The 16,445-nt window shown below is 41.4% G+C and overlaps 2 pseudogenes; both read left to right on the forward strand.

The window, feature by feature from the left end:
• The first annotated feature begins 13,841 nt into the window (after positions 1 to 13,841).
• On the forward strand, positions 13,842 to 15,191 carry LOC149243776 (cullin-1 pseudogene; annotated as a pseudogene).
• Positions 15,192 to 15,230: 39 nt separating this feature from the next.
• Positions 15,231 to 16,226, forward strand: LOC149243777 (cullin-1 pseudogene; annotated as a pseudogene).
• The last annotated feature ends 219 nt before the right edge of the window (positions 16,227 to 16,445 follow it).

Below are 16,445 nucleotides of genomic sequence, written 5' to 3' on the forward strand. Positions count from 1 at the left end.
GACTTATGAGATAAATTATGACCATAATGACTATGGGACTCTTCTAACAGTAATTCGACTTGACGAAGATGGTATTAATTGACCATGAAACTGAAACAAGTAGTAAAGACTGAACCTTCCTGCTGGCTTAGTGGTGCTTGACCCAGGTTCAAAAGTGATTTAGCCAAGTAAATCCCTATACTACTGGCCCTTTCGGCAATAGTTTGTGGAGCATGGAATGAGGTCTCACCCGAGGTAGTATGGGAGGGTGCTAGAACCAGGTTTTCTGCACCCTGGAGATGTCTAATATGAGGTGATTGGTAAGCGGTCCGACCTTCGTACTTACTATGCTATGTACACCAACAGGCCCTCTGCGCCCTACGATACAGTTTTTGCGTAGTTCGAGCTGCAGCGCGACTCGTGTTATTTACCCAAGTCTTCCTTAATTAGTCTCTATTATCTGAGTACTTAGATTATTTTTATATATAATCATTCATACAAGTATTCATCAATTGCGTGTAGTGAATAAATTGAATAAAAGTAATGCATAACATCAGAATACAGATTCAAGAACATATGCACAAAGTAAACTTCTCTTTTATTAACTTCCAATATCAATTACAGTCCGAACTTTGCGCTGTACACTCAGATGCAGGAGTCCTCACACTCAACTGCAGACTTTACTAGGCCTCTGTGCACTCAGCTGTAGAGCCTCTTCCTACTACTATGACCCAGTACACTTCAGATTCAACTCTAACCTTGAACCATGCACTTCGCTATTCTATCTATTATTCACTACCTTCCTTTTACACTTAGAGAGTTGCTCTATTTATACAATCCCATGGTTTGCGAACCATGGGTAGGCCGACACAACTTTACATTAAATTACAATATTCTAGGGCGGACAACCCTATGACTCATCCTAGACTTCGAGCTTCGTGCCCGCAATTCGCGGAGTCTTACAATACAATTGACCAAAACTTGGGCTTGGAGCACCAAAAACATGTTGTAGGGGATACCATGCCCAACAGGTACCCAACACAATCATCGTGACTTGTCCTAAGTCACTCTGCTAGTGCGACGATCTTTGCACAGAGGCCCTCCAACTGTGCCTGTGCTGCGTGAAGGTCCGTAGTGCACTATTCTGCCATCTGTTGGATCTGCTCCATTCCTTCTTCTTAATCCTTCACGTCTGACTCGTGTCTCTTCTTTGGTGCCGGTTTCTGGGGCTTGTGTTTATAGTCCTGCGCCCTTGTCCGGCTCCTTGCATCGTGAAGACTGTGCTTCGGCTGATTAGTCAGAAAGTTGGCCCACCCGTGTAGGGTTTCGAGCGGCTGCCATTGAACTTGCCTGGGAAGGGTTCTCCATTGAGATTGACTAGCTGGAACATGCCTTCGTTGGTGACCTCTTCTACCACATATGGTCCCAGCCAGTGCATTCTGAATTTTCTCGGAAATTTTTCAAACTTGCTATCATACAGTAGTACTAAGTCATTTACCTTAAAGGTGCACAACTTGATATGACGATCATGCCAGGACTTTTCACACTGTTTTTGTACCTGTTGATGAAATCCCGCTAGAAATCGTTCTTCCTCAAGCTCTTCTAATTGTGCGAGCCTTTCCTCCAAATCTTCACGATCCGTCATGCCTGTGAGTGCTTCTATTCATAGACTAGGGACGATGTATTCCATCAGCATGACTGCTTCTATACCATAGAGCAACCGAAATGGTGTTCGTCTCGTCAATTTCTTGCATGTTGTCCTGTATGCCCATAACACAGCGGGTACACGTAAGTCCCAGTCGTCCAGCTGCACGTTACATATTTTGGTCAGTGCAGTCTCTAGTATTTTATTGAATGCTTCTACTATCCCATTGGCCTGTGGGTGGTATGGTGTACTTTTCTATTGATAGACCTAGAACTCTTCTGTGAGCACACTGATCGCTTCATTCAAGAAATCTATCCCGCGATTGCTCCTTAAGATTTTTGGACAGCCAAATCGTGTTAACACATTTTTGAACAAAAACTTTGCAGTCATAGTGGCCATGCAGCCCTTGAATGATTGTGCTTCTGGCCATCGTGTCAGGTACTCCGTCATGATGATGATGTAGCACGCACTCGTTTTTCCCTGAGGTTTGATTGGGCCTGCAAAGTCGATTGCCCACTTCTTGAATGGTTGTAGTGTCATTCAGGGATTTAGTGGCATCTCATCCCTTCGTGATGGTTTTCCCCTCTTTTGACATATGTCGCAGGCCTTACAGTGTGCTTTCGAATCCTGGTGCAGGGTCGGCTAGCATGGCCCTGCGCAAAGAATCTTTTGTGTGGTCGTGTGTCCTGCATAGTGTCCTCCTGTAATGGCCCCATGTGCTTCTGTGAAGATCTAACCTCATTCAAATTTAGGTATGTATCTTCACAATATCTCATCGTTGCCCATCTTGTAGAGGTGCCCGATGATGACAGAAAAGTTCACCACATGCACCACCAATTCCTTCTTCTGTTGGATTGAGTACTCCTTTGGTACAGTCCCTGTTGTTAGAAAATGGATTATATCTTCGAAGTGTCCGTGCGCGATGCATACTGCAAAGAGTTGTGCATTCGGTAGTCCCTCATCCAAATTTATTGGTTCCTCACCCGTCTCAATTCGTGACAAGTGGTCTGGTCCTGCATTCAAGCGTCTTGGCTTGACTATGACCTCAAAATCATATTCTTGAAATAGTAAAAGCCATCTGCATATGCACCCCCCCAACATAGGCTTGTTCACCAGGTATTTCAATGTAGAATGGTCGGTATACATCTTGAAATGTCCTCCCAGTAAATAGTGCCGATATTTTTGGAGTGCGTACACCATTGCCAGCCCTTTGCGCTCAGTAGTAGAGTAGTTCTTTTCTACTTTGGAAAATATTCAACTCGTAAATGCGATCGGGTGATCTACACCTTCCACACCTTCCTGTGTGAGTACAGCTCCTAATGCGATACACGATGCATCAACATGCACATGAAATTCCACGTCCAATTTAGGGAAGACCAAGATTGGTGCAGAGGCCAGTTTCCCCTTTAGGACATCCAAACTTTTCATGCAATCATCATTCCAGCAATATGTAACATCTTTTTTCAATAGCTTTTCCATCGGCGCTGTTATTTGGGCATAACTTTTGATGAACTTCCTATAGTATCCAGTGTGTCCCAAGGTAGCACACAGTTGCTTAACACTCCGCAGTGCTTCCAAATTGAGGATAACGGCAATCTTCGTAGGGTCCACCATCAACCCTTGTTTGCAGACCACATGTCCCAACACGTTTCCAAAGGGAATGAGGAATTTGCACTTCTTCAGGTTCAGTGCAATCTAGTGTCAGCGGCAAGTATCCAACGTCAAACATAAGCTTGCTACATGGTGCTTAACTAATCCAAAGATAGTCCAATCATCCAGATAGACCTCCAAGAACTTGTGGATGTATTCTTTGAACACTGCCACCACTATGTGCGAAAATATTGCTGGCGCATTCTTCATTCCAAAGGTCATAACAGTGTACTGAAAGCAGCCCCATTATGTTGCGAAGGTCGTTTTGCTCCTATCTTCTGGTACGATCTTGATCTGATGGTATCCTGAGAACCCATCCGTGAATGAGTATGCTTCCTGGCCACCAACATTCTCTAGTACTTCATCTGTGAATGATGTTGGGAATGGATCGTGTACACAGGCATCGTTCAACTTCCTGAGGTCTATGCATATTTTGATTTCACCCTTCTGTTTCTTCTCCTGTACTACCATAGGACTCACCCAATTGGATTCTTCCAATGGTTCAATAATTCTGGCTGTGGGCATTTTGTGTAATTCGTCGCAGAACTTTTCTTTATACTTTGGGTTCAAGAGGTAAGGCCACTACTTGACTGGCTTCACCTCCAATTTTTGAGTGATCTTCATCATCCCTAGGTCACCAATGATCCCTTTTAAGTTTGTGATTTTGGTCGGGAACAAGTCTTGGTATTCGCAGAGTAACTCAGCAGCCTTATCTATCGTAGCATCGTCCTAATAGTCCCCAAGTGTCTCATACTTCGGCTCCGCTTCTATGCCAATGTTTACCTACTTTGTTTGTAGCTACGTGGTGATGTCGTGATCCTCAATTGATGGTCCTCGAACCTCGCGACAACCTTCGGTTTCTGGAACATGAATATTTCGGGGGTCATCATCATCCTCCTCCACCTATACGTTATAGCATTCTAAGGCACTGCTTAACTGGGTTGCCCATATTGGTTGAAGCATTTCCAGTGGCTCCTGTACTATTTTGAAGATGGCGGCTTTTACTACTTGTAACGCATCGTCAATAGTATCTGACCACCGGTCTTCAAATGTGAAGGTTAATAAAAATCCCTCACGCAAGACATCCCATTCACCCATACCATGTCAAAGTTCTGTCTCGGTATACCAATTCATGGGTATGACATCCAAGGTATGGTAGAATAACTGTACCCATTTGGGCTGTGGTTCTTCCTCGTAGACCTTGATCCATTTCCCGAGGTGTGCACATGGTTCATCTTGTCCATCCTATTTGTCTTCCAACCATAGTTGTGGTTTCCCAAATCATAGGTGCATCATCCCTCTACATCCGTGCTAGTCCTCAAAATTTCCTTGATGTGTACCCCACCATCGTGCAGGTGTTGCACCCAGTGCCCACTTCAACGCATCGAACCGCTGCTGTTCCCGTACTGTGCTTTCAAATTTTCTCAGGAATTCATCCACTGCCGTTAATCCATCATATGTCGGCAGCTCTCTTGCCTCTGCTGTCACGTAACACAGTAATCTGACCATCATGTTGCAATTCAGTGTTGTCACTTCATGCAACTGATTTTTCCATTGCTCTACTTCTTCATCTGAATTTGAAGTACATGAGCTTTCATGCTCCCACGAGATCCTCCCATCTGCCATCAGATTCACCCAATCTTGGTCTTACATAGTTTTCTTGTAAATACAATCAAGATCATTGTCGCTCTCATCATCGCGCACTGGTTTAGTGTAGCGCGCTCCTTCGGCTGGGTCTAGTGGGACTACTACGCGTAATGAATTTTTCTCGAAGATCATTTTGTGCTTCTTCAGGTTGATGACTCCATTCATATCGGTGGCCCAGTCTATTCCTAACAGCGCGAGATAGGGATTGCTGTCATCGACAATCTCTATTACTTCAAAATTTGCCTGCGCGCTCGTGCCTTCAATATCAACTGTTACCCCTTGCAACCTCCCCATGGGAAAAATCTTCTGTTGGTTCACCATTCATAATTGAATAGGGGACCATTGTAACGCGGGCCTACCCATGCGTTCCCATGTTTGCTTCGATAATACATTTGTGTCCGAACCTAGATCTAGGATTACCTAATCCATTTCATACTCACCAATCTGTGCAGTCAACCTCATTTCCCTTCCAGTGTGTAATGCATGCTTCCACAATTTTTGGACTACGCACAGTTCGCTTGACCCCGGACACCTGGTGATCAGTTCCTATAGTCCTTTAACTAACTTATTGTCATGCAACAGTTTCATGCATGTCTCAAGAAAGGTAGTGAGAATTGAAGGATCCATTCCTAGCTCTGGTTGATCCTTACTCCCTGAAGTCGAGGCCTCCGCAAAGCTCTTCTTAGCTTCCATAAATGTCTCCTTTGTGCATTCTAAGTCAAACTCGGGTTCCTTTCAGGATCCTTGTGAACCCACACACTTTCTTCTGCCTGCTTCCCAGTATCCTCTCTCGTGGTCGTACCACCTCTGAGCATCATGTTTAAGTTTGGGTCCTCTTCACGTGGCTTAGACCTCATCATTTCTATATTCTGAGTCAGGGGAGGCTGGAATACCCGTTTTTCGCACATCCTTGTGATCAACATAGCATAGTCTATTGTTTCATGATCAAACTAAGCACAATACAAGTAGGATATCTTCGTTGGGTTGGTACAATCGTGGGCATAGTGCCCTGGTCCTCTGCAATTGTAACAAATTAATTGTCTGTGACCCCTTCCTAGTCCCATTCCACCTCGTCCTCGGCCTCGCCCCTGAAATCGAGCACACGCCATCCCCACATTTGGGTCAAGGTCTCGTGTTTCGGTCTACATCCTATAGGCAAGGGTCCAATCCATCATTAGCTCGTAACTGCGACAAGTGCGCTCATCATGGCCTACCGACCTACAGAAATTACAAAACAATTGGTGGGGTGTCTGTGTATACTTCTGCAACAAATGACAATTATTCGTCGTGTGTTTTCCTCCTATCTGACAGATCGCACAGCATAAAGCAGGTGCCGCACTCGGCCATGCCTGTGCCTCCGATCTCAATGGCATTGGCCGTCCTCCTACCAAGTAGTTTGTAAACACTGGACAATGATCCTTGTCATGGCCATGGCCCTCACATTTTATGCACCATACTTCCTTGTGCGCCTCTGGTCACGGTGCCCTATCTTACTTCAAACTTTGCATCTCCAAACACAGATTTTGTAGTTGCACATGGATTTGTTGAACTCCCAACCTAGGGTCTTGTGGAAAGCTTCTGTTATGACAACGCCATCCTTAAGTGCGGTGTCAGAGATTCTACAAACCATGCGCGATGCTGTCCATCTATCAACATCATATTGGCTTCATGGATTGTACTCTTCAACCATTGATCCAAGTCCCAGGGAGTCTCGTCCAGGAGCACCATGATTTTTTAAAACCTTATGATTGACTGTGTTTCTCACTTTGGCCTGCTAAATTCCCTGTTTAGTGCATTCTGGATCTCTGCTATCCCTGTGTTTGGGTAGTCATTAGAGTGCTTGATATACAATGTTAATGCACAATCCTACAACGCGCTCACCAATCTAGCCTTCTTAATATTGTCGTTCATAACACCTTGTGCTTCCCATACTGCTCTTACCATGAACCAGAATTGGTCCGGATCTTCATTCCCTACTCCTCTGAATACCGATAGTTTGATTGCGCTTGCCATACTGAACTGTGGAGGTGGTGGAGGTGGAGTGGGTGGAGATGGAGGTAAGGGAGGCGAAGGGGGTGGCGGTGTGGGTGGGAGTGGTAACTGCAGAATGCGCTGTCTTATCAAACTAACCACGCTTCTCAGAGAGACCTTAGCGAGCTCTTCCTCGCTCTCTTGCGAGGGTGAAGTTAAGGGACACTTTTCTGATTCTTCGCTACTCTTGTAGATCTTTCCACTCTGCATAGTCCCAAACATTAATGTATTCAGATGACCCTTTTGTCACACAATAGCATCTTAATCCAAGTATTCATATATTTAATATACTTACCTCGCGGTCCTTTGAGAAAGCGTCATTCTACCTCACTGTAGCTCATGTTTGTGTATACCGCGAAATCAGTGATAAATCCCCCTATTATCCGGTCGAGCCAATGGTCCACAGCCCACACAATTTTATCTTCTGATGCTTCTAGTCTGCGCACTAATTCCGGAGTCCACACTATTGGTTTGTCGAGCCTACACCTTCCCTGGCTGTAGGCTAACTTCGCAATCCACTCATACAGCTCAGAAGGAAAGGATGCAAAGAAAATCTCGTGGATTTCTATATACACGTAGTGCTCCAACCACTTTTCCTTAGATACCTACGGAGTTCTATTTTCCTATGTCGCGAACCCTTTAATCTTCTTGTCTAACCACTCTTCAATTTCCTTCTTTGCTGGGTTCTAGTGGCACGACATCAAACATCCATTATGAAGATCCCGATCCTAGTAAAGGAACCATTTGTTGGCTTAGTGGGGCCTGACCCAGGTTCAGAAGTGATTTAGCCAAGAAAATCCCTGTACTACTTGCCCTTTCGGTAATAGTACGTGGAGTGCAGACTGAGGTCTCACCTGAAGTAGTATGGGAGGGTGCTAGAACTAGGTTTCTGCACCCTGGAGATGTCTGATATGAGGTGATTGGTACGCGGTCCAACCTTCACACTTACTGTGCTACGCACACCAGTAGGCCCCTTGCGATACAGTCTTTGCGCAGTTCGAGCTGAAGCGTGACCCATGTTATTTACCCAAGTCTTCCTTAATTAGTCTCTATTATTTGAGTACTTAGATTATTTTTATATATAATCATTCATACAAGTATTCATCAATTGCGCGCAGTAAATAAACTGAATAAAAGTAATGCATAACATCAGAATATAGATTCAAGAACAGATGCATAGAGTAAACTTCTCTTTTATTAACTTCCAATCTCAATTACAGACTTGACTCCGCCCTACACACTCAGTTGCAGGGGTCTGCACACTCAGCTGCGGAATTTACTATGCCTCTGTGCACTTAGCTGCAGAGCCTCTTCCTACTACTATGACCCAGTACACTTCAGATTCAACTCTAACCTCGAACCATGCCCTTCACTATTCTATCTATTATTCACTACCTTCCTTTACACTTAGAGCCTCGCTCTATTTATACAATCCAATGGTCTGCGAACCATTGGTAGGCTGACACAACTTTACATTAAATTACAATATTCTAGGGCAAATAACCCTATGAATCATCTTAGACTTCGCGCTTCGTGCCCGCAATTCACATAGTCTTACAATACAATTGACCAAAACTTGGGCTTTGAGCCCCAAAAACATGCCGTGGGGGATCCCATGCCCAACACTTCCTAACCAATGACCAATTTTTTATTGAAAAGCTACTTGAAACCATAAAATTTTGACCTAAGACCCTAGTAGTAAAAAAAAAAAAACTTTGTAAGAGCACATTTGATAACCGTTGACTGAAATGACTGACAAACACTAACAAGTTAAACGAGCTAGAAAAAGAGAGAAAAAGAGTTGTTGAAATCTTCTTTGCATGAGTTTTACGAGCCCAAAAAAAATAACTTGAGGTTATTTCAATTTTATGAGTGAGAAAAGTCCCGAAAAAGAAGGCTTGGTCTTCTTCGTGTAAGTTTAACGAGCCTTAAGAAGTAAAATCTAGGTTTTTTGGATTAAATAGCAAGAAAGATACCATAAAAATAATTCTTGGTGCTTGTTCATGTAATTTTAATGAACTTGAAGAAGTAAGCTCGAGGTTTTTCGGATTAATGAGCAATAAAAATACCATAAAAAGAAGGCTCAGACTCTCTGCTTTCCTTCAAGCTTAGGAACGTCTGCAAAAAATTGTGAGAGGTTAGAGGCCAAAGAAAGTTATGGTTGATTGGATCATTTGTCGACATGTATAGATCTGGGACGTCTAATGTAGCCAAGAAAGGCAATGGATTAGGTGCAGCTGAATGAGACCAAGGAAAAGTAGAATGACTAGAAGGACTAGGAGGTTCTCCCATCAACTAGTTTCTTGTAGGGTTCACGATTGTGATGGATAGTAGTTTCCATGAGGTGGCGGTGGGGTCGTGTATAGTGATGGGCCATAATGCATGCCCCAAGCTTGAGGAAGGCTACCAACTAATAGGTTTCCCCCAAGATAGAGGTTAGCCCCAAAAGATGTAGATGGCTGAGTTGGGAGGCCCCAAGGAGATGTAGTGGGCCCAAGGAATGGAACACCACTGGACACATAAGACGGGTTAGGCACCAGACCACCACCAATGGGGTAGCCACTAATAGGAAAGGAATCCACCAAATATGGGCCCTATTGATCCACATATTGCATGGGTGCAGGAATGCCCCCAATAGGTGGATAGGCACTAGAAACATTGCCCCTACTCTACAGTGGTGGGGTAGCTTAACTAAGCAATGGATTCCAACCAAATAAGTTGCTGAAGCTTGTCATACCAGGAACACCAGGAGCCAACACGAAATAAGTAGGCGCAGTGGAGGCAAGAGAATGCTAAGAACCACCCCAAGTGGGTGTAGTTGAGGTTCCTGGATGAACCATAGGTTGTACAATAGGATAACCCACAATAGGTGTGGAACTTGAGACATGTGGGTTGAATGGTGGTGGAGCAAAGGTTTCCAAAAAATACCATGAATCACGAGTAGTCATTGGGATTTTCAAAGGGGAAACCAACAAAGACACTAAAGGTAACGTTGTTTCCTAAATCAGATAGGCCGGAGAGGATCTACAAGTGGAGGATTACAAGGAGGTACTAGACATTCAGTAGAATGGTCCTCAGACAGAATAGACTCTGGGTCACTATGAGTGTGATTCAGGGTGTCAAATTGGAGACTCACTCCCTTGAGCAGTGAGGGAATCTGATTCACTCAAAAATTCCTTCACAGAAAGTGGACGAAGGCCTTATAGGTATCAAGTCAGACAGTGAGAACCTGGGGTAGTCATGGTGAATATAATTTACAAAATTTTATTAAGTGATGCATTATATAAGTCTCAGTAACAAAACAACACCCACCTAAAAAAAAAAAAGAAAAAGACTCTAATAGAGATTGGCAAGCAACTAGGGAAAGTAACTCTGTCTGATAGCCATAAATAATTGGTAATGAAACCCAGTATCGAAGGGGCTAAAAGAGAGAGTCGGTCAAATGTACAGTTACATTTACTCCTAATCTTCGCCTAAACCTCAGTAAGAAGGGTCCAAGTACTCTCATGAAGACGAGTACCCTCCCAAAAAACTAAAGACAGAGTAGATTTTTCTATTTAGGTACCAGGGAAAACCTGCTCTAGTCACCTTGTGTTCATCCCTATAATTTTTTGCCACTAAGGTTACTCAAATCATAGATACCATCGAGGGGGGGGGTCATGGTCATAGATAGTACGGTGTGTGGGCAGGACACCTGAGTCCCCAAATCATCTTTGATATCCCCGAGGGGATCCTTAGTACACAAAATACACACCAAAATTAAATCAAATGAGGGATACCCTCTCTTACACTCTGATCTTGTCTCGTGTTTAACTCCATTGTAAGTGGAGCGGTCTTGAATGATATGAGTGCAATAATATTTTACTCTCATTAATGACACTAGTCTCAGTTTCGAAATCTTGGAAAGTTTACTCATTGCAACCTGGCCCAATATTTTAGCTTAAACTAATGTGTGTGTATTCTGAAAAAAAGTTGTTGATTATTTTTATTACGAGATTGATCTTAAAGGTACTTTATCAATGTCTTCGGAGGGGATGTTGATGTATGGAGTTTTAGAAGACTCTGACTCAAACCATGCAGAAAGTATGCTTTTCAATTTCAGTTCGATGAAGAAGTCTTTCTACAAGGAGATAGTAACTATATGCCTTTTCCAAATAAAAAACAAAATACAAGTTCCAATGCACCTAAAAAAAATGCAGACAATGATACTCCAAAGTGCATGAACATTAATGTACAGACTATCAAGAAGATTAAGCATATAATGATTTTTTTTCTTTGTTCTTTTAAGATGCAAGCAAATGCAAGCTAAACTAAATTCCAAAAGAAACAATGAATGCAACCATGATGATTATAGTCTAAGACATCAAGGACTTTAACACACAAACCAACAAAACACAAGTAGTGGAAATCACTAGAAAAGTGACAAATCAAATGTTATAAGTACTAATGCGGGCTAAGAAACCAATACAGTGCATTACAAGTAGGGTTAACGCAGTGTGGATAAGGCATAGATACTGTTATAATGCTTTGGTATCCACCGTAGACAGTGTTACACATGTTTAACTAAAAAACAAGAGGGTTTGGGTCCAAAAAAAGCTCTCAGATCAATTTGGATTATTAAGCATGCAAACAATGAATGGGAACTCAAGCAAATACAAGATCAGAGAGAGGGAATTTAGGAGAGGGAAAACAAAAACAAGAATTAGAACTCTCCCCCGCTGAGTTGCCAATTCTGCTATAGGATTTAATGCTCGGTTAGATGAAAATAAAACCCTCTTAGGTTATCCCAGAAACCTAGGGCAGACTAAGTAAGAGAAAGGTTGTTCTAATGCTTAGGATTCTCAGTAGATCAAGATGCAACATCACCTCCCATGACTCCTAGCTCCAAAACTCTCCCTCTCAAGATATATCTCAGCAACGTGACAATACAAGGATTCCCATCCTTTATTCAATGGCCAAGCCTCCAATATATATGCAAGTCAAGGCTATGAAGATTTCCCAAATTCCTTATTAGTTCAATTTGGGTAAAATCGTTTGGGTGATTAATGTTTCCTCACATAAAAATGGTTTTTTCGCTTTTTAGATGCTTGTGTGCTTAGGAAAATGCTTCCCCGTGCTTTATGGCTCTTTCTCACTTTTGTATGCTTTTCTTGTTTAGGAAGAAGCTAAATATGAGGATAAAGAGATCGCATTGCACTATATGTGTTTTTGAAAGTTAACAGGAGTGTCAGAGTCTAGTTAACTCGAGCATTTTGCCTCATGACTAAGTGAAAATTTTGGTAACATAAGTTAGATGAAGGGGACAACTTGTTATAGACTAGGATAAGGTGGTACTCATGCTAATTAACTTGTATTATAGTCTTATATAGGTTAGGAGAAATGGGTATTTCAACCAACAAAATAATATTCTCCTTTGAGCCGATGAGGAGATATTTTCATGTATAACACTCTGTGCTCGCAACAATCTCCCCAGGTTTCCCAGTATATGCTCACAACACTGCTTGTAGGGTGCAAAAGAAAATACCACGACTTAATCCGTCAAATTTCCCATGGTTTTAGTTGTGATTGAAGCATCTTGACATGGTCTTCAACATATAAATTACTTGCTCATGGTTAGCAATTGATTTGGTCTCAAAATGAATATGGACGCATTGATGATCTTGTAATGGTGTTAATGGTTGATTTGGGTTCACGTAAGGGATGAGTATATAGTGGATTGATTTGGTCATTTAAGTAGTTGGTAAATTGTTGTTTGGAATTAATGTTAATTTTGTTAAGTGCATTGTCTTGGCCTGATTTGGTGTTTGTGAATATGCTTAAAATTTCTACTATTATGGATGGAAATACATCGTGTTTAATGGTTGATTATCATGGCATGGATCTAATTCGATTTGGATTGCAATAAATAAGTTTAAATAACAATGCGATGAATAGATTAAGGGTTGGTTAATTGGACAAAGTCACGTATATGACATATGCTCTGACTTAGGTGACAAGAACTTGTGCACAATTGTTACACACCTTGAAATTTATTTGAACTAACAAATAAAATATTTTGTCCTTATATCTTGTTTACATGGTTGTGATGTCTTGAAAATACTTTTTAGCAACCAACATGATGAAGCACGAAGAGATGAACACAAATCAAGCTAAGTTTAGAACTAAATGGTTGGTATCTATAATAAGCATTGAAACACACTTACTTCTTGATACATGTCATGTTGCTCAAATTACAAATAAAATAAAAACTAACTAGAATATAAATTCTTTGTTAGTATATATAAATTGAACAAAAGTATGAAACAATAATCTTAATCAAGGAGATTTATCCCCACTTTAATTAAAGAGATTTACTCCTACTTTACTATAAAAAAATTTAAAGTGTAAAAATGTTTTGTTTCAATATCATGTTTTATTAATACCACATACCCAAAAGTCTATAAATCACTTACTTGGTATAACACTTATTTATATAACTTTAAAAATATATATATAACTACCTTAGAAAATAAATATGAACCAGAAAAATATTGAATATAAAAGAAAAATAAATTAAATTATATTTGAATAGTGTATGCCACCTTTTTTTCAAACGATTGAATAGTGTATGTCATCACAAAACAAAACAAGAGAAACGGCAAGCGATTAAGCCAATCTGCTTAGCCGTCGGCCAAAGGGTATTATGTTGACTCCGTGTCCTATAAATTCATTGAATCCTCAGCAATTTGAGTTTGTGATCACCCCTTCAACATTGATAGTACGCGATTTGTCCGAAGTGTTGGGCGCTTTGTCCCAAGTGGCCGTGATCTGGAGGAGCACTCGCAACTGGTGATCCTGTATTGAAATAATAATATTCTTATTGTGTGGAGGCACAGAGCGGAAGTCTTTAATGGCGCGCAACAGTAAGTCTAAGAAGAATGAAGAAGAGAACGTAACGCAGAAGAAGATAGAGACGGAAAAGTCGAAGATAAATAAATCGCTTAAGAATGAAGAAGAGGATGTCCCGCAGAAGGATAAAACTTTCTGCGGAGAGTCGTCGAAGCATAATAAAGTTTTATTATTAGCGGGCAAGAATGAAGAGATAGTATTGAAGCTGCGGGCGCGGGCGCGGGCGCAGAAGATAGAGTGGGAGGAAGGACAGGCTTTGATCTCCAGAGGTGTGGGAAGGTTGAGAAAAAGAGTAGAAGGAGACTTTATGAAGGATGAATTATGTTTCTCTTCCGAGGAGTTTATGAAGGTATATGTGATTATTTGCGAACTGTGTTTGCAAAAACATGTTCCAGACCACCATCAGCTACTCTATGAAATGTACAGGAAGTCGTTTGAATTATACATATCTTTGGTGGTTTTACCATCATTGAGCAAACAACAGAGTGGTGATGGTGAGTTCATTTGTAGGGAATTTGAGAAACTTTGGGAAAATTACAAGATCATGGTCCACTACATGTCACACATGTTCTCTGATTTGGATCGCTGCTTCCTGGGTGTTGTGCTGCCCAGTCCCAGACAAGTTGCGTTGCTCTTCTTCCGTGACCTTGTGTATGATCACGTACGGATGGTTGTGAAGAATGGTGTGTTGGGTTTGATAAAGCGAGAGCGCGAGGGAGAGAAGATTGACAGGGCTTTGGTGAAACACGTTGTGAACATTTTCTTGGAAATTGGTAATGGTAATGGTATGGAAAAGCCCATGTTTGAAGATACTGCAACTTACTATGCTCGAAAGGCCGCTTTATGGATTGTACAGGAATCCTTGCCCCAATATATGCTAAAAGTTGAAGAGTGTCTGAAACATGAGAAGCACAAAGTTGCCCCTTATTTGCACTCCAGCAGCGAGCACAACTTAATGGAGACAGTAGAAAATGAACTCCTCTCCCGCCATGAAGCTCAACTTTTGGAAAAACAGGATTCTTGTTGCCCTGTGTTGCTTAGGGATGACAAGAAAGACGACCTTTCCAGGATGTATAGGTTGTTTGGTAAGATACCCCAGGGTTTGGAACCAGTGGCATGTATTTTAAAAGAACATGTAACTACCGAAGCAATAGCATTGATTAAATGGGCAGAGGATGCTGGGAATGATAAGCATGAATTTGTGCCCAAGCTTATAGAAATCCATGGCAAGTATATGGGTTATGTAGGGCATGAATTTCAAAATCACCAGGCTATTCTTGTGGCTTTCAGGGAAGCATTTTTCGTAATATTTGATAAAAGAGTGGGAGGAAGCACTTGTGCAGAGTTGTAGGCAGAATTTTGTGATAGTGTACTGAGGAAACCTAAACTGATGGACCATCATATTGAGAGCATTTCCCAAAAAATCGGAGAACTTGTTCATTACGTTACGGACAAAGATTTATTTGCAGAATCTTGCAACAAGAAACTGGCCAAGAGATTATTGTTCGACAAGAGCATGGATATTGATCATGAACAGAACATACTGTCCGAGTTGAAGGAGTGTGGTACTCAGTTGACATTAAAGATGCAGGGCATGCTAAATGATTTCGCTGCTTCAAAGGAAATTCAAGCTAGTTTTACCGCAAACTCAAGCACCAAGCTTACAGTAACTTTGGGTGTTAAAGTGTTGAATAGCTTAGTCTGGCCGACATACAAGCATTCTAAACTTAATATACCTTCCGAAATGGCCAGATGCGTTGAGGTGTTCAACGACTTTTATCATGGAATCCATAAGCACCGCCAACTTACATGGATATATTCTTTGGGGACATGCGACATCATTTCCAGATTTGATATTAAGACAATAGAAATAACAGGTTCAACATGTCAGGCAGTTGTGTTATTGCTATTCAATGATGCTGGATGGTTGAGTTATCAAGAAATCCAATCTCAATTAAATTTGGAAGAGGAAGACGTTACCACACTCTTGCATTCCCTTGCATGCGGAAAGTATAATATTCTTGTGAAGAATCCAGTGAACAAATCCATATCGCCAGGGGATCATTTTGAATTCAATCCCAACTTTACACACAAATTGACAAAGATTAAGATTCCACTTCCACAACCGGTGAATGTGGAGAAGGAAAAAGTTACTGAAGTTGTCAACCAAGAAAGGGGCGACGTTATAGACCGTGTCATTGTGCGCATCATGAAAGCCAGAAAAGTCTTATCTCCGCAGCAACTAAAAAGCGAATGTGTTGAGCAACTTCAGGAGATATTCAAGCCAGAAATTAAATCCATAAAGAAAAGAATTGACGGATTGATAACCAGGGAATTTTTGGAACGTGACGAAGAGAATTCCACCGTATTGAAATATATCCCCTAGACATGACATGTAATTTTTTATTTTTTCCAAAATTTTATAAGAACTCATTATTAGTTTTAATTATTTCTTACTTTACTTACTCCATTTTTGATGCGGTATATTTTCTTTTTGCATATTTAAAAGGCCAATCTTAACACAGTTGTTATCAGATCATTTGGTACATGTTTTTATGTGTTATAACCAGCTTCTTTATCCTGATTTCTAATGACATAGTCTGTT

The sequence above is a fragment of the Pinus tabuliformis genome, chromosome 8 (assembly GCF_031772625.1).
Source record: "Pinus tabuliformis cultivar Carrire ecotype Pingquan chromosome 8, CPIR1, whole genome shotgun sequence".
Taxonomy (NCBI): Eukaryota; Viridiplantae; Streptophyta; class Pinopsida; order Pinales; family Pinaceae; genus Pinus; species Pinus tabuliformis.